The sequence below is a fragment of the Coregonus clupeaformis genome, chromosome 31 (assembly GCF_020615455.1).
Source record: "Coregonus clupeaformis isolate EN_2021a chromosome 31, ASM2061545v1, whole genome shotgun sequence".
Classification (NCBI taxonomy): Eukaryota; Metazoa; Chordata; class Actinopteri; order Salmoniformes; family Salmonidae; genus Coregonus; species Coregonus clupeaformis.
The window spans coordinates 47,208,621-47,227,841 of record NC_059222.1 but is presented as its reverse complement, the minus strand read 5'-3'; the positions used below and the strand labels follow the sequence as shown (position 1 = coordinate 47,227,841).

General features: G+C 47.2%; 1 pseudogene; it reads right to left on the bottom strand.

The window, feature by feature from the left end:
• Positions 1–354: 354 nt before the first annotated feature.
• Positions 355–19,221, bottom strand: part of LOC123482380 — a 40,025-nt pseudogene continuing 21,158 nt past the window's right edge.

Sequence of the window (19,221 nt, the reverse complement as noted above, 5' to 3'; positions counted from 1 at the left end):
TATCCTCACCCTCATCCCTCACCCCTTCTTAGCCCCAGCCCCTCACCCCCAGAACTATCCTCACCCTCATCCATTTACAATTCATTTACGTCATTTAGCAGACGCTCTTATCCAGAGCGACTTACAAATTGGTGCATTCACCCTATAGCCAGTGGGGGGGTAGAAGGATTACTTTATCCTATCCCAGGTATTCCTTAAAGAGGTGGGGTTTCAAATGTCTCCGGAAGGTGGTGAGTGACTCCGCTGTCCTGGCGTCGTGAGGGAGCTTGTTCCACCATTGGGGTGCCAGAGCAGCGAACAGTTTTGACTGGGCTGAGCGGGAACTATGCTTCCGCAGAGGAAGGGAGCCAGCAGGCCAGAGGTGGATGAACGCAATGCCCTCGTTTGGGTGTAGGGACTGATCAGAGCCTGAAGGTACGGGGGTGCCATTCCCCCTCACTGCTCCATAGGCAAGCACCATGGTCTTGTAACGGATGTGAGCTTCAACTGGAAGCCAGTGGAGTGTGCGGAGGAGGGGGGTGACGTGAGAGAACTTGGGAAGGTTGAACACCAGACGGGCTGCGGCATTCTGGATGAGTTGTAGGGGTTTAATGGCACAGGCAGGGAGCCCAGCCAACAGCGAGTTGCAGTAATCCAGACGGGGAGATGACAAGTGCCTGGATTAGGACCTGTGCCGCTTCCTGTGTAAGGCAGGGTCGTACTCTCCGAATGTTGTAGAGCATGAACCTGCAGGATCGGGTCACCGCCTTGATGTTAGCGGAGAACGACAGGGTGTTGTCCAGGGTCACGCCAAGGCTCTTCGCACTCTGGGAGGAGGACACAACGGAGTTGTCAACCGTGATGGCGAGATCATGGAACGGGCAGTCCTTCCCCGGGAGGAAGAGCAGCTCCGTCTTGCCAGGGTTCAGCTTGAGGTGGTGATCCGTCATCCATACTGATATGTCTGCCAGACATGCAGAGATGCGATTCGCCACCTGGTTATCAGAAGGGGGAAAGGAGAAGATTAGTTGTGTATCGTCAGCGTAGCAATGATAGGAGAGGCCATGTGAGGATATGACAGAGCCAAGTGACTTGGTGTATAGGGAGAAAAGGAGAGGGCCTAGAACTGAGCCCTGGGGGACACCAGTGGTGAGAGCACGTGGTGCGGAGACAGCTTCTCGCCACGCCACTTGGTAGGAGCGACCGGTCAGGTAGGACGCAATCCAGGAGTGAGCCGCGCCGGAGATGCCCAGCTCGGAGAGGGTGGAGAGGAGGATCTGATGGTTCACAGTATCAAAGGCAGCAGACAGGTCTAGAAGGACAAGAGCAGAGGAGAGAGAGTTAGCTTTAGCAGTGCGGAGAGCCTCCGTGACACAGAGAAGAGCAGTCTCAGTTGAATGACCAGTCCTGAAACCTGACTGGTTTGGATCAAGAAGGTCATTCTGAGAGAGATAGCAAGAGAGTTGGCTAAAGACGGCACGCTCAATAGTTTTGGAAAGAAAAGAAAGAAGGGATACTGGTCTGTAGTTGTTGACATCAGTGGGATCGAGTGTTGGTTTTTTGAGAAGGGGTGCAACTCTCGCTCTCTTGAAGACGGAAGGGACATATCCAGCGGTCAAGGATGAGTTGATCAGCGAGGTGAGGTAGGGGAGAAGGTCACCGGAGATGGTCTGGAGAAGAGAGGAGGGGATGGGGTCAAGCGGGCAGGTTGTTGGGCGGCCTGCAGTCACTAGTCGCAAGATTTTATCTGGAGAGAGAGGGGAGAAAGAAGTCAAAGCATAGGGTAGGGCAGTGTGAGCAGGACCAGCAGTGTCATTAGACTTAACAAACGAGGATCGGATGTCGTCAACCTTCTTTTCAAAGTGGTTGACGAAGTCATCCACAGAGAGGGAGGGGGGGTGGGGGGGAGGATTCAGCAGTGAGGAGAATGTGGCAAAGAGCTTCCTAGGGTTAGAGGCAGATGCTTGGAATTTAGAGTGGTAGAAAGTGGCCTTAGCAGCAGAAACAGATGAAGAAAATGTAGAGAGGAGGGAGTGAAAAGATGCCAGGTCGGCAGGGAGTTTAGTTTTCTTCCATTTCCGCTCAGCTGCCCGGAGCTCTGTTCTGTGAGCTCGCAATGAGTCATCAAGCCACGGAGCTGGAGGGGAGGACCGAGCCGGCCGGGAGGATAGGGGACACAGGGAGTCAAAGGATGCAGAAAGGGAGGAGAGGAGGGTTGAGGAGGCAGAATCAGGAGATTGGAGGGAGAAGGATTGAGCAGAGGGAAGAGATGATAGGATGGAAGAGGAGAGAGTAGTGGGAGAGAGAGAGCGAAGGTTGCGGCGGCGCGTTACCATCTGTGTAGGGGCAGAGTGAGTAGTGTTGGAGGAGAGCGAGAGAGAAAAGGATACAAAGTAGTGGTCGGAGACATGGAGGGGAGTTGCAGTGAGATTAGTAGAAGAGCAACATCTAGTAAAGATGAAGTCAAGCGTATTGCCTGCCTTGTGAGTAGGGGGGACGGTGAGAGGGTGAGGTCAAAAGAGGAGAGGAGTGGAAAGAAGGAGGCAGAGAGAAATGAGTCAAATGTAGACGTAGGGAGGTTGAAATCCCCCCAAAACTGTGAAGGGTGAGCCATCCTCAGGAAAGGAACTTATCAAGGCGTCAAGCTCATTGATGAACTCTCCAAGGGAACCTGGAGGGCGATAGATGACAAGGATATTAAGCTTAAACGGGCTAGTGACTGTGACAGCGTGGAATTCAAATGAGGAGATAGACAGATGGGTTAGGGGAAAAATTGAGAATGACCACTTGGGAGAGATGAGGATTCCTGTGCCACCACCCCTCTGACCAGATGCTCTCGGGGTATGCGAGAACACATGGTCAGACGAGGAGAGAGCAGTAGGAGTAGCAGTGTTTTCAGTGGTAATCCATGTTTCCGTCAGCGCCAGGAAGTCGAGGGACTGGAGGGTAGCATAGGCTGGGATGAAGTCAGCCTTGTTGGCAGCAGAACGGCAGTTCCAGAGGCTGCCTGAGACCTGGAACTCCAGGTGTGTGGTGCGTGCAGGGACCACCAGGTTAGAGAGGCAGCAGCCACGCGGTGTGAGGCGTTTGTGTAGCCTGTGCAGAGAGGAGAGAACAGGGATAGGCAGAGGCATAGTTGACAGGCTGTAGCAGATGGCTACAATAATGCAGAGGAGATCGGAATGAAATGAACTAAACATCTGGGAAAGGAGAGAGCAGGGCCTCCCTCACCAAAAAAATATAACTCTCCCAACTTCCACCTCAGAAACTATAATTGTTTCACTGAACCACCCGAATAAAACTCTCCCAACTTCCACTTTAGAAATTAGAATTGTTGTAAACTACAGCGGTTCAATGTTTCAAGGAATAGACTCAACTTACTTTATTCAGCTAGCTAACTATGACGCCATAGCTAACTAGCATCCAATAACACACAGTTTAGCACCAATACTTGGTTACAACAAACTACCAATAGTGTGTGAACACACTAAACAGATAATTTGTGTCCGTGTCTAGTTCTTTCATAACGCAGCAATAATTAAACGTTGGCTAGCTAGCACAAAGATATTGTATTTAGCTACTACAGTACAGCTAGCTGGTAGTGTTGGCTAGTTAGCAATGGCTGCTGTGTTGACTTTGTTTGAAAAACGGCGTCGCTGCGAACGAATGTAGCTGGCTAAAAGGATATTGTATTTAGTTGCTACCGTTGCTAATAGCTACTCGCCAGCTAATCCAGGAGGTGAGTTAGCTAGCTAGCTTCGTGCTACACCCGGCACCGCCGAATACAAAAGTAACCTACAATAACTACATACAACAACTACCCACAACAGCCCACGATGCCTACCTATAATACCTAATAATATACAGCCCACGATGCCTACCTATAATACCTAACTACAATCTAAATACATAGTTTAAGCCTTACTCGACAAAGCCCAAGCTATGTATAAAGCCAAACTTACCTGACGCCAGCTGTCTGGGTGGCAGACTGCAATCAGTAGCTGTAATTAAGTACAGCAGCTACCAACCACCTAACGTTAATGCCTCGGATAATGAGGTTAGAAAAACAGCTGAATGGTAGGCAGCTAGCTGGCTCAATCACAGGTACTCTTAAGCATGAAATAACATTGGAAACAACTAACCACAGTTGCTAAAAGTTACCAGTAGCTACCCGCTAGCTAGCTAGCTAGCTTTGTTGGTCCAAGTAGTGGGTAAGCTAGCCTCGTGCTTCGCCGGGGTCCGCCGAATACAATACTTACCTACAATAATTACCTACAATAACCTACAATAACCTACAATAACTACCTAAGTAAACTACCTATAATACCTAACTACAATACCTACCTACAATCTAAATACATGGTTTAAGCTTTACTCAACACCATATAAGAAGCCAAGCTTACCTCCTGCTAGAGAAAACACAACCTCTCCCGACCACCGTAGGCTTATAAAATATAAATAGTGAACAAATCAGAGCCAACTGGATTAAAAGATTTGCATACACCTTTTAAGACGTGAATGAATAATTAATTAAGGAGAGAAGAAATGTAACAGAAAATAACAATTTCCACAGGCTGCATAGGACAGCTGTTCATGAGCCTCAGTTCTGCAAAGGCCTAATTAGCCTGTGTATGTCATCCCTCACCCCTCCTTAGCCCCAATACCTCACCCCCATCACTATCCCCACCCTCATCCTAACCTCATCCCTGTCTTCCCCTCAACTCTTTGTTCTAAATGGTATCCAACTATTGATGTATCAGAAATACATTCAACTAGTTATATATGGTTTTATAAGGTATATGACATAGCAGCAGGATGTATTTGGAAGTTGGCTTCTTCCTGCCTCATTCTGTTTTGAAGTTTATCTCCGTTGGGTCCTCATGAGGCACTTCAGTCCCTATAGACAGTCATTACAAATCAATGTGGAGTGTGTGTGTGTGTGTGTGTGCACACACGTGTATGTGGATGCATATGTGTGCGTGTGTGTGTCAAAGGTAATTACATTTTAGGAGTAATGTGTTGCCAGAGGCCTTAGAGTGGGCTGGATCACTCTGATCCTCAGAGATAACACAACCTAAATACCCCTCCCCTTCGCTTTCTCTCTCTCTCTCTCTCTCTCTCTCTCTCTCTCTCTCTCTCTCTCTCTCTCTCTCTCTCTCTCCCTCGAACTCTCTCTCTTCCTCGCTCTCTCTCCTTTTTCTGTATGTTGTTTTGAATAAACTCTCTGAATAATACATGGCAGTTTCATTAAACAGGGTGAAACCATCCTAGTAAATCAGCCTACAGAGTAGTTAGTGTTTTCTATTAATTACCCTGAAGCAGTTTCTGTCATAGTGGAAGGGTTGGCCTGTGATTGGAGCAGCACCTTGGGCCACCGTTTTTTAAAATTATTTTTATTTCACCTTTATTTAACCAGGTAAGCCAGTAAGTTATGGAGGTAAGGCAATAAATAGGCCATAGTGCAAAATAGTTACAACTTCGTATTAACACTGGAATGATAGATGTGCAAGAGATGATGTGCAAATAGAGATACTGGGGTGCAAATTAGCAAAATAAATAACAATATGGGGATGAGGTAGTTGGGTGGGCTAATTTCAGAATGGCTGTGTACAGGTGCAGTGATCGGTAAGCTGCTCTGACAACTTTTGCAGTTCGTTCCAGTCATTGGCAGCAGAGAACTGGAAGGAATGGCGGCCAAAGGAGGTGTTGGCTTTGGGGATGACCAGTGAGATATACCTGCTGGAGCGCAGACTACGGATGGGTGTTGCTATGGTGACCAGTGAGCTAAGGTAAGACAGGGATTTGCCTAGCAGTGATTTATAGATGACCTGAAGCCAGTGGGTTTGGCGACAAATATGTAGTGAGGGCCAGCCAACAAGAGCGTACAGGTCACAATGGTGGGTAGTATATGGGGCTTTGGTGACAAAACGGATGGCACTGTGATAGACTACATCCAATTTGCTGAGTAGAGTGTTGGAGGCTATTTTGTAAATGACATCGCCGAAGTCAAGGATCGGTAGGATAGTCAGTTTTACGAGGGCATGTTTGGCAGCATGAGTGAAGGAGGCTTTGTTGCGAAATAGGAAGCCAGGCAGGCTTGAGACCAGGCAGGCTGGAGCAGAGGAGACCAGGCCAGGTGGCCTTAGTATGGTAACACACAGGATCATTTGAGTTAGCCACCTACACAACTGACTGGCAGACACATGACTTCCCTACACCAGGGTCAGTCAGTTGTGTAGGTGACAGGTAGCGTAGCGGTTAAGAGCGTTGGGCCAGTAACCGAAAGGTTGTTGGTTTGACTCCCCGAGTCGACTAGGTGAAAAATCTGCTGATGTGCCCGTAAGCTCTGGATAAGAGTGTCTGCTTAAATGGATAACTGACTGAATCCCTTTTCCCAGACTGCATTTTAGCAGGAGAAAACAGAGGTAGTATTACAAGCAGAAACAGCGTTGTATCCACTTTCTACATCCTAATCCGGCAGACCGGGCTTGTTTGGACCTGGCCTGTTTGCCTCCTGCATCAGGGTCCTTAGTGTATTCAAAGACTACAGCTTAATTTCCCTCAACCATTGATTTCTGGGCTGGCCAAGAGGCCATGGAAAAGCCCATTGATTCACAGGAGGGAAGGAAGGGGAGGGGAGGGGGGTTTTGGGGTGAGTGGGGTAGAGGGAAGGAAGGAGAGTAGAGGAGTGGGGGAGAGTGGGAAGGAGAGTAAATGAGAGGAGAAGAGAGGAGAGCAAAGAGGGTTTGTGTGTGAGATGTGTGAGGGCAGTGAAGTGTGAGGTTGTGTGTAGGGTGAGGTGTATGGGGGAGAAGAGAGATATGAGATATGTTGTTGTTGACAGAGTAATAATCAATGCCCTCCTCTCTCCTCTCTGTAATAACAGTTAGATGAGTCAATCTTTATCTGACAAAGCTCAGTGATAATCTGTGTTCACCACAGGGGGTCTGTTAGGGACAACTAGGGGACAGACAAACACCTACTGTACAATCATCATATCATTAAGCTGGGAGGAGAGTGTGTGTGTGTGTGTGTGTGTGTGTGTGTGTGTGTGTGTGTGTGTGTGTGTGTGTGTGTGTGTGTGTGTGTGTGTGTGTGTGTGTGTGTGTGTGTGTGTGTGTGTGTGTGTGTGTGTGTGTGTGTGTGTGTGTGTGTGTGTGTGTGTGTGTGTGTGTGTGCGTGCGTGCGTGCGTGCGTGCGTGCGTGCGTGCGTGCGTGCGTGCGTGCGGCGTGCGTGCGTCGCGTGTGCGTGCGTGCGTGCGTGCGTGCGTGCGTGCGTGCGTGCGTGCGTGCGTGCGTGCGTGCGTGCGTGCGTGCGTGCGTGCGAGAGGTGTGTGATGAAAGTCTGTGAGGTGATATGTACCTGCTAGGTGACGTGACGGGGTGTGTGTAAGGGTCTGTGAGGTGATTGGTATCTGCTAGGTGACGTGACGGGGTGTGTGTAAGGGTCTGTGAGGTGATTGGTATCTGCTAGGTGACGTGACGGGGTGTGTGTGAGGGTCTGTGAGGTGATTGGTATCTGCTAGGTGACGTGACGGGGTGTGTGTAAGGGTCTGTGAGGTGATTGGTATCTGCTAGGTGACGTGACGGGGTGTGTGTAAGGGTCTGTGAGGTGATTGGTATCTGCTAGGTGACGTGACGGGGTGTGTGTGAGGGTCTGGGAGGTGATTGCTACCTGCTAGGTGACGTGACGGGGTGTGTGTGATGGTCTGGGGACGTCCATCCCTTTAAGAGAAAATAATTATAATGTATCTCTTACACACGCACACCTTCACCCTCAGTTAATTGCCTGTGTGTGTACTGCTAGAGCAGGAGAGCTGACATGATGAGATCAACCATCATCTGCTAACAATTTCCTCACTCAACCCTCCTGACCCTCCTGACCCCCCAACCCTCCACCCCTCCTTCTCCTCTATAATCCTCCTGACCCCCCAACCCTCCACCCCTCCTCCTCCTCTATAACCCTCCTGACCCACCAACCCTCCACCCCTCCTCCTCCTCTATAACCCTCCTGACCCCCCAACCCTCCACCCCTCCTTCTCCTCTATAATCCTCCTGACCCACCAACCCTCCACCCCTCCTCCTCCTCTATAACCCTCCTGACCCACCAACCCTCCACCCCTCCTCCTCCTCTATAACCCTCCTGACCCACCAACCCTCCAACCCTCCTCCTCCTCTATAACCCTCCTGACCCACCAACCCTCCAACCCTCCTTCTCCTCTATAACCCTCCTGACCCCCCAACCCTCCACCCCTCCTCCTTCTCCTCCTCTATAACCCTCCTGACCCCCAACCCTCCACCCCTCCTCCTCCTCTATAGCCCTCCTGACCATCCTGACCCCCCAAGCATCCACCCCTCCTCCTCCTCTATAACCCTCCTGACCCCCCAAGCCTCCACCCCCTCCTCCTCCTCTATAACCCTCCTGACCCCCCCCACCCCTCCTCCTCCTCCTCCTCCTCCTCCTCCTCCTCCTCCTCCTCCTCCTCCTCCTCTATAACCCTCCTGACCCCCAAACCCACTGCTCCTCCTCCTCTATAACCCTCCTGACCCCCCCCCCCTCCTCCTCCTCCTCCTCCTCTATAACCCTCCTGACCCTCCTGACCCCCAAACCCACTGATCCTCCTCCTCTATAACCCTCCTGACCCCCCAACCCTGCAACCCTCCTCCTCTTCCTCTATAGAAGCACCACTTAATGCTTCCTACCCCCCCATGTCTCTGTCTGCATCCCAAATGTCACCCTTATTCCCTATATAGTGCACTACATAGGGAATAGCGTGCTATACTCCACTCTCAACCCACTCTCCCTTCATTCCTTTACTCTGACTCACACAGCACTCAAAGCTCAGAGCAATATCTTCTCCCTCAGTTTCTTGTTCCATCCTCTACATCTCTCCCACCCCATTGTCTCCCCCTCTCTACCTCCCCCTCTGTCCCTTCCGCTATCTGTCTCCGCCCCACTGCCTTCCCCCATCCCGATGATTACAAAATGACAACATACACTGTTTTCTACTGACTTTTATTGACCACTGTGTGAGTGTGTGTGTGTGCGTGATTGTGTGTGTGTGTGAGTGATTGTGTGTGTGTGTGAGTGATTGTGTGTGAGTGATTGTATGAGTGCCACATCTGTAAGAGTCTGAACAGAATGAGTCTGAACAGAATGAGTCAAAATAACTACTTCAATCACTTCTCTTCTTGGTTAATACTATCTGGCATCCCATATGAACCTCAACACCATCCAAAACTCTAACAGAATTATACAACAGATGAGTCACCCTCGCTTGCTGAAATGACTTCAGAAAAATCCCACGTCACCATATTAATTAGTCATTTTTCCTTTTGAAAGCCAGAATGATCAAAGTTAATAATTAGTGCAGTGTTATTGGTGTGTTCTCTCTAATGGGACAACACAGCGCTACAGGATTCCTCTGTGTGTCAATTATTGAATCTCTCCTCAGGCTCCCTCCCCTTTGTTGATGTTCTACTCAATGTTCAGCTCATAACTGACACTCCTCACACTCTTTAACAGCCTGCCTGCCGCAATCATTGCTATTTCATTGTGTGTGTACAGTGGCTTGCGAAAGTATTCACCCCCCTTGGCATTTTTCCTATTTTGTTGCCTTACAACCTGGAATTAAAATTGATTTTTGGGGGGTTTGTATCATTTGATTTACACAACATTCCTACCACTTTGAAGATGCAAAATATTTTTTGGGGTGAAACATACAAGAAATAAGACAAAATAACAGTAAACTTGAGCTTGCATAACTATTCACCCCCCCCACCCCCCCCACCCCCCACCCCCCACCCCAAAGTCAATACTTTGTTGAGCCACCTTTTGCAGCAATTACAGCTGCAAGTCTCTTGGGGTATGTCTCTATAAGCTTGGCACATCCAGCCACTGGGATTTTTGCCCACTCTTCAAGGCAAAACTGCTCCAGCTCCTTGAATTTGGATGGGTTCCGCTGGTGTACAGCAATCTTTAAGTCATACCACAGATTCTCAACTGGATTGAGGTCTGGGCTTTGATTAGGCCATTCCAAGACATTTAAATGTTTCCCCTTAAACCACTCGAGTGTTGCTTTAGCAGTATGTTAAGGGTAATTGTCCTGCTGGAAGGTGAACCTCTGTCCCAGTCTCAAATCTCTGGAAGACTGAAACAGGTTTCCCTCAAGAATTTCCCTGTATTTAGCGCCATCCATCATTCCTTCAATTCTGACCAGATTCCCAGTCCCTGCCGATGAAAAACATCCCCACAGCATGATGCTGCCACCACCATGCTTCACTGTGGGGATGGTGTTAATGCCCTTGCCTGGTCCGTGAGTTTTGGTGGGTGGCCCTCTCTTGGCAGTTTTGTTGTGGTGCCATATTCTTTCCATTCTTTAATAATGGATTTAATGGTGCTCCGTAGGATGTTCAAAGTTTCGGATATTTTTTTATAACCCAACCCTGATCTGTACTTCTCCACAACTCTGTCCCTGACCTGTTTGGACAGCTCCTTGGTCTTCATGGTGCCGCTTGCTTGGTGGTGCCCCTTGCTTAGTGGTGTTGCAGACTCTGGGGCCTTTCAGAACAGGGGCCTGTTGCACAAAAGTAGAATTAAGACATCCGGGATAAATGACTCAGCTGAGCTCAATGAAGCCAAAACATGTGCGTCCAGGCTTAATTGGTTGCACAAAGACCAAGCCAGGATGAGCAGACACGGATTCATTAAGCCAGGTGAAACCAATCCTGGATAGGTGCGCGCTCACGGCTCACTCAAATAGACCCCGCCACAGATCACAGATTAACTGATTTACCATGGCAACTAGAGCCGCGTACTTTTCCTCGTCGGAAGCACAAATCCTCATGGAGGCATACGAGGAGGTAAAAGATATAATTAAGAAGAAAGGCAACACCGCCACAGTGATAAAGCAAAGAGAAAAAGCGTGGCAAAGTATTGCAGACCGCCTGAATGCGTAAGTAGTGCACAATTACACACTCACCGCTCCGCTGAAACATCACAATTACAATTCAAATATTTAATTCACATCTCCAAAAATGCAGTTGTACTGTAATTATGAAACGGTTAAATTTTTAATTGAAATGCACTGCAGATATGAGTGAAATTGTGTAAAGTAACTCCATCACACTGTATAAAGCTATGATACATTTTTTGATATTTTTACTGAAAACAAGACAAAAATACCAAGTAATTTTTTGCAGTGTGACTCCATTAAATGTGTGTGTGTGTGTGTGTGTGTGTGTGTAGATTAAACATGAACGGGCCAAAACGGACATGGCAGCAGGTCAAAATCAAATACAAGAACATTCTGCAGAATGGTATGGTCCCTGACTAATATTTAACAAAGCACAAGCATATATTGTACCCAGAAGGTGCCTGCTCACACATTGTCTGTACTGTTTTAGCAGTGAAAAAGAATACCCACAGACAAGGCACGGGTGGTGGGTCACCAAAGGCTGACCTTACCCCAGCAGAGGACATGGCCTTGGAGCTAAATAAAGGCAGGCCCGTCTTAGAGGGGATCCCTGGGGGGAAAGAGACGAGCATAGGTTCCTCCCAAGATGCCACCCGCTTCATTCAAGGTATGTCCTTCCATCTCTACATGGGATACAACCACATTCATATTGAATCAATTTGGACTGTCTGACTTTGGTTTACCTATTGCCTTGCAGTGTCTGGCAGCACTGTGTTCCTGTTAGAGCCACCAGCACAAGCACCAGACGATGCTGATCCAGTGAGTACTCCATCAAAGGCATACTGTAGGCCTGGCATGTCTTGTCTACTAGCTTCAATATGAATCCGATTAAATGTGATAGGGTGAAGGCCCCAGTGCAGCAGCAACAGCACATGATGGAGACGATGATGAGGAGGAGACCATCTCTCTGGATTCCAGAAGGCATGAGGTATCATGTTAAGACTGTGAAAGTACTATTTACTCTACAATGGTGAGGAGTCCTCATCAAAATCAAAAAATCTAATTTCTTTTACAGGACCCAGATGCTATACAGTGGGAAAACCAGCCTGGCAACATAGTGCGTATTAATAAAAGGACACCACATCCTGCCAAATTCCAGCTGCGCTAATTGTATTGTGTTCACAGAGCTCACAAGCTATCAGAAAGTTGTATGGCAACCACCTCCGGCGCCAAATAGAACTGGCAGACATAGACATTCAGTACAAGAAGAAAAAGATGGAAAATCTTGCACTGGAGTCCGAAATAAAAAAGAGGACAATTAGGAAACTGGACCTTGAAATAAAAAAACTTGAGAGGGAGGTGAGATATGCCTTCAATGTACACTGTATGCTAACTGTAACACAAATGTATTAATCATTATTTTTCTTTCCTCCCCCAGCTCCAAGAAGATGACACAGCTCAAAATAAAAATTAGGTATATTCTCGTAAAGTCAAGTGAGCCATGACATATGAGCTCTTATTGTGAGCACACAGGACGGTGGCATCTTTCTAAGTTTTTTTTTATTTTCCCAGCAATCAGTACAACCAAGTCATCGTTATAAGGCATCGCCCTCTTTTGCCCACCCCCCCAGCACCAGGTGTGGCCACTAGCCTATATGAAGGCCCAAAATTGTGTGTTCCTTTCTGCTCTGACAATGGCATGCCCATTCGTGCGAGATGTGGTGGATGAAGAAGCACTTGTGCTGAGGAGAGCCTTCAGGCGAGAAAGGGTCTTCAGGGACCGGTTGGACCCACTGGCCTTCCCTGATGACCATCTATATGAAAGATACAGGTTTTCTGCAGATGGCATCAGGTATCTATGCAGACTACTGGGTCCCAGGATTAAGCACCGCACTGCACGGAGCCATGCACTGAGTGTGGAGCAAATGGTTTGTGTGGCCTTGCGCTTTTTTGCTAGTGGAGCCTTCCTGTACTCAGTGGGGGATGCAGAACAGCTGAACAAGGCCACAATTTGCCGCACAATAAGGAGTGTGTGTCTGGCTATCAAAGCATTAGCAGATGTCTTCATCTCCTTCCCTGGCCACAGAAGACTCTGTGACATCAAAGAGGAGTTCTATAGGATTGCAGGTAAGAGGATCTACAAATTACAGGACAACTGTTAACACATAGTAGGATACTCATTACTTTGTGTGACAGGTTTCCCCAATGTCATTGGTGCAGTGGACTGCACACACATAAGGATAAAAGCCCCCTCAGGTGCCCATGAGGCCGATTTTGTGAATAGGAAATCCTTTCACAGCATTAATGTTCAGGTGAACATAACTTTTTGATATTGTCCATTGACGAACACTCTGCATTGCCAGTGATGTGCATTGATTGGTGTAATATTCCTCATCTTATGATTTCAGATGGTCTGCAATGCTGACTGTGTGATCAGCAATGTTGTGGCAAAATGGCCTGGCTCAGTCCATGACTCCAGAATCTTTCGGGCCTCTGAAATCTATCAGTGCCTATCACAAGGTAAGCCACACAACCCCTATTTATAACCATCATGGCTGTGTCAAGAATATCACTGTGTTTATGAGGTAGTAATGATGAGATTTTGTGTTGACAGGTGAATTCTCTGGTGTGTTGCTGGGAGACAGGGGGTATGGCTGCCAGCCTTTTCTCCTGACACCTTTCACAGACCCCCAGGAAGCACAGCAGGCCTACAACCATGCCCATGCCAGGACCAGGGCCAGAGTTGAAATGACCTTTGGCCTCCTGAAGGCACGCTTTCACTGCCTTCACAAATTAAGGGTCAGCCCTGTTAGGGCATGTGATATTACTGTGGCTTGTGCTGTCCTCCACAATGTGGCCTGCCTGAGGAAGGAGAGGGCCCCCAGAGTGCCACCAGCCATGGACTGGGACAATCCGGCAATCTTCCCTGATGACGACAGTGGTCGGCTGCTGAGGGACCAATATGTGTTGAATTATTTTAGTTAGTATGTGTGCTTTCAATTTTGGTTAAATATGTCCGCGGTGGCAGAGGAATTTGGGTTTTTTGGGGTTCGTTTTTTTACGAATTTGGCCTCTTATGATGTTTGTGCGGTATACTGTGTGTAATACAAGGCTGCAGGGAGGCTACTGCATCCATTCATTTGTCTGTTCAGTTGATGTGTATGGATTTGTCCTGCATTTATTTTAGTGTGCAGACATGCAGGGTGTGTTATATACAGACCTTTGAATGTGTATGTATCATTTTGTATAATATGCTTGGATTCTGTGCTTTCCATCTTGTAGAGTCACTGTGACTTCAGTTTCGAAAGGAGCTGATGGTTTACCTGCTTTGTTTTGTCCTTATTCAATAAAGGAACATAATGTTACACATTGTGTTTTTATATTCATATGGAATGTGTATTTGTTTATATGACAGAGTACTAGGGCCACACTGAAGAAAAAGGATAAAGTCATAAATTTATGAGGCTGGTTCTTTCTGCAGAAAAGCTACATATTGTTTTTACAGTTTTGATACTTATGACAATGTGATACTTAATATTCTGGCACATCAGCATGTCTTTGTTTATGAAACCATACTGAAGTACAATTTCACGAAATGCCCCACATCTGTCATTTTAACAACTGTCCTCCTTTAAAACAACTGGTTACAATATTATGACTTGTGTTTTTTTCCCCTCTGTGGCCCTAATATTCTATCATTTTATATATAGCCTTATAGTCTATGGGAAACTGTAAATTATCTAATGATAGCAACATCATCTAAAAATCATTTTTTATCCAAAATCATTGAAATTAATGATCACAAACGTTTAAATAATGACAGTGGGTCTAGTTATATGTGATAACAATGTATAGTGAGCAGTGAAATAACTATTGGTTTCCATTTGTGGTGACTGCTGACTGACATTAGGGATGAGATTAAATAGATCCTGGAATTTAGCCTGGTCTGGAGCAGGCTAGCTCCACAGAATAAATCTCCATGGTAATTTATACCATAACATATCCTCCTGCCCCCTATCCATCTTTAGTGCAACCGGATTACGGATCAATTGAGCCAGGATCACCAAGATATCCTGGCTTAATCCCTTATCCTAGTTTTGTGCAACAGGCCCCAGGTGTATATATACTGAGATCATGTGACAGATCATGTGACACTTAGATTGCACACAGGTGGACTTTATTTAACTAATTATGTGACTTCTGAAGGTAATTGGTTGCACCAGATCTTATTTAGGGGCTTCATAGCAAAGGGGGTGAATACATATGCACAAGTAATTTTTTTAATTTCGCTTCACCAATTTGGACTATTTTGTGTATGTCCACTACATGAAATCCAAATAAAAATCAATTTAAAATACAGGTTGTAATGCAACAAAATAGGAAAAACGCCAAGGGGGATGAATACTTTTGCAAGGCACTGTATGTATGTGTGTGTGTCTGCGTGCTTTTGTGTGTGTGTGTGTGTGTGTGTGTAAGGAGGCCGATCTGATTTGATATTCTCTCCCAGATGTTGTAAAACATTGAAGGCCTATTATCAGCCTCATTGAGGTTATGAATGTACTAATCCATTTATGAAGCTAATATTTCCACCCTTCAGTCTTACAGGCCTTTAAACGCCAGCGCTAGCAGCTAAACATATGTTCTATTTGCATATACAATAGGTAATTTAGTATAGAAGCTGTCCCTCCTACTCTGATGTCCCTAATCACAGAGAGAGGAGAGGAGAGGAGAGGAGAGGAGAGGAGAGGAGAGGAGAGGAGAGGAGAGGAGAGTAAAGAAGGAGAGGAGAGAAGAGCTGTGTTGGACGTGTTTAACTAGATGTCCCCACAAGAATAGTAAACAAACAAAAAGTTGACCAACTGAGGACATTTTGTTGGTCCCCACAAGGTCAAATGCTATTTCTAGGGGGTTTAGGGTTAAGGTTAGAATTAGTGTTAGAGTTAGAATTAGATTTAGGGTTAGGAGCTAGGAGCTAGGGTTAGTTTTAGGGTTAGGAGCTAGGGCTGGTTTAGGGTTAGGAGCTAGGGATAGGTTTAGGTTTAAGGTTAGGTTTTGGGGTTAGGGTTAGTGTCACGACTTCCGCCCGAGGCTGCCTCCCCTCCTTGTTCAGGCAGGTTTCGGCGTTCGTCGTCATCGGCTTACTAGCTACTGCCGATCCCATTCTCATCACTCCACTTGTCATGTCTTGTCTTGTCAATCACACACACCTGGTGCTTATTCCCCTAATTAGTATGTATATAAGTGTTCCCTCTGTTCTCCTTGTCTTTGTGAGTGATTGTTTCATTGTGAGAGCTGCTCTTCCATTTGTTATTGCCAAGCTGAAATATTTCCCTTGTGGTAGTTTCGTATTGACGCTGGGTGCGTTTTATTTATGTAAACGGAATAAACTCTGGACTTCGGTGTTTTACCTCCTGCGCCTGACTCCTTCATTCACACCTCATCACAGTTAGGTTTAGGGGTTAGGGAAAATAATATTTTGAATGGGACTGAATTGTGTGTCCCCACAAGGTTAGTTGTACAAGACAGTGTGTGTGTGTGCGTGTGTGTGCAGTTAAACAGTAGAACTGATACGACTGGGAGTCATCTAAAGATGATTTAGAAGTGTTTAAGGAATACTGAGAGAGAGAGCTGAATACTAAGTGTGCATGTGTTTGTGTGTGTGTGTGTATGTGTGTGTGTGTACGGTAGCTGTGTATCAGGATGTCTCTCTACAGGAGAGCAGCCCACACACACGCAGGACAGGAAATTACAGGTTCACCTGGGCCAGATCTCACCTGTGATACGTCCTGCCTCAGCATCCACTCTCTCTGCCTGCCCCAATCATTACTATTGCATTGTGTGTGTGTGTGTGTGTAAGTGGAGGCTGATCTGATTTGATATTCTCTCCCAGTGAGGTTATGAATGTACTAATCCATTTATGAAGCTAATATTTCCACCCTTTAGTCTTACAGGCCTTTAAACGCCAGCGTTAGCAGCTAAACATATGTTAGATTTGCATTTGCAATAGGTAATTTAGTACGCTACTAAAATCTTAAACAGGCATTAATGATGTAAGCTGTCCCTGATAACAGGGAGATGAGGGGAGAGGAGGAGGAGAGGAGAGGAGAGGGAGGAGAGGAGAGGAGAGGAGAGGAGAGGAGAGGAGAGGAGAGGAGAGGAGAGATCGAGAGGAAAGGAGGAGAGGAGAGAAGAGGTGTGGTGGACGTGTGTAACTAGATGTCCCCACAAGAATAGTAAACAAACAAAAAGTTGACCAACTGAGGACATTTTGTTGGTCCCCACAAGGTCAAATGCTATTTCTAGGGGGTTTAGGGTTAAGGTTAGAATTAGTGTTAGAGTTAGAATTAGATTTAGGGTTAGGAGCTAGGGTTAGTTTTAGGGTTAGGAGCTAGGGCTGGTTTAGGGTTAGGAGCTAGGGTTAGGTTTAGGGTTAGGAGCTAGGGCTAGGTTTAGGGTTAGGAGCTAGGGCTATGTTTAGGTTTAAGGTTAGGTTTTGGGGTTAGGGTTAGGTTTAATATTTTGAATGGGACTTAATTGTGTGTCCCCACAAGGTTGGTTGTACAAGACGGTGTGTGTGTGTGTGTGTGTGTGTGTGTGTGTGTGTGTGTGCAGTTAAACAGTAGAACTGATATGACTGGGAGTCATCTAAAGATGATTTAGCAGTGTTTAAGGAATACTGAGAGAGAGAGCTGAATACTAGGTGTGTGTGTTCGTCCGTGTGTGTGCATGTGTCTGTGTGTGTGCGTGTGTGTGTGTGTGTGGGTGTACATGTGTGTGTGTGTACGGTAGCTGTGTATCAGGATGTCTCTCTACAGGAGAGCAGCCCACACACACACAGGACAGGAAATGACAGGTTCACCTGGGCCAGATCTCACCTGTGATATGTCCTGCCTCAGCATCCACTCTCTCTGCTCTCTACATCCCTCTCTTTATCTTCCTAACTCCTCTCCATCCATCCCTCTCTCTCTCGCCTCTGCCCAGATCTGCTGGATTCATCCCTCTACTCTCTCCATCTCTCTCTCTCTCTCTCTCTCTCTCTCTCTCTCTCTCTCTCTCTCTCTCTCTCTCTCCCTCTCCCTCTCCCTCTCCCTCTCCCTCTCCCTCTCCCTCTCTCTCTCTCTCTCTCTCTCTCTCTCTCTCTCTCTCTCTCTCTCTCCCTCTCCCTCTCCCTCTCCCTCTCCCTCTCCCTCTCCCTCTCTCTCTCTCTCTCTCCCTCTCCCTCTCCCTCTCCCTCTCCCTCTCCCTCTCTCTCTCTCTCTCTCTCTCTCTCTCTCTCTCTCTCTCTCTCTCTCTCTCTCTCTCTCTCTCTCTCTCTCTCTCTCTCTCTCTCCCTCTCCCTCTCCCTCTCCCTCTCCCTCTCCCTCTATCTCTCTCTTTCTCTCTCTCTTTCTCTCTCTCCAGCTCTCTCTTTCCCATCAACTAATGAAACCCAGTAGCAGAGACACACAGCCAAAGTTTACTTTCCTGGTTTACTGTCAGCAGTTTTAGTTTGTTGGCAGACACAGGCATACAAACACACACACACACACACACACACACACACACACACACACAGACACTCTGGTGGCCTGTTGTGTGTGATATGTTATTGGTGCTGTGTGTTCTGTAGACCTCTCAGTGTGTGCGAGAAGAAGAGGATGCCAGAAGTAAAGAGACATCCAGCCCTGGACCATCACTCCTCCCTCCCTCCCTCCCTCCTCCTAACCCAACCAACCATCACCCCTCCCTCCCTCCCTCCCTCCTCCTAACCCAACCAACCATCACCCCTCCCTCCCTCCCTCCCTCCTCCTAACCCAACCAACCATCACCCCTCTCTCCCTCCCTCTCTCCTCCTAACCCAACCAACCATCACCCCTCTTTCCCTCCCTCCCTCCTCCTAACCCAACCAACCATCACCCCTCTCTCCTTCCCTCCCTCCTCCTAACCCAACCAACCCCCACATCTCTCCAGCCTCCAACGGACCACTGCCAGCCTGCTGTCCTGCTAACTGCTGTCCTGCTAACTGCTGTCCTGTTAACTGCTGTCCTGCTAACTGCTGTCCTGCTAAATGCTGTCCTGCTAACTGCTGTCCTGCTAACTGCTATCCTGCTAATATAGGAGTATTTTATGTATCATTAAGGCACATGTAGGGAGATGCCAAAGGTAAAATATTATAAACATGTTTGATATTTTATAATCCAGATACATGCTTAAATAAGGAATATAGCCATGTAGTATATGCTGTGTTTTAAATTAATGTATGCGTTCTTTCACAAAAGCTCTCAACAGTATGCGTTACATTAGTTCTTTTGTAAGAAGGGGCCTAAGCCACGCAGCCAATAGAATG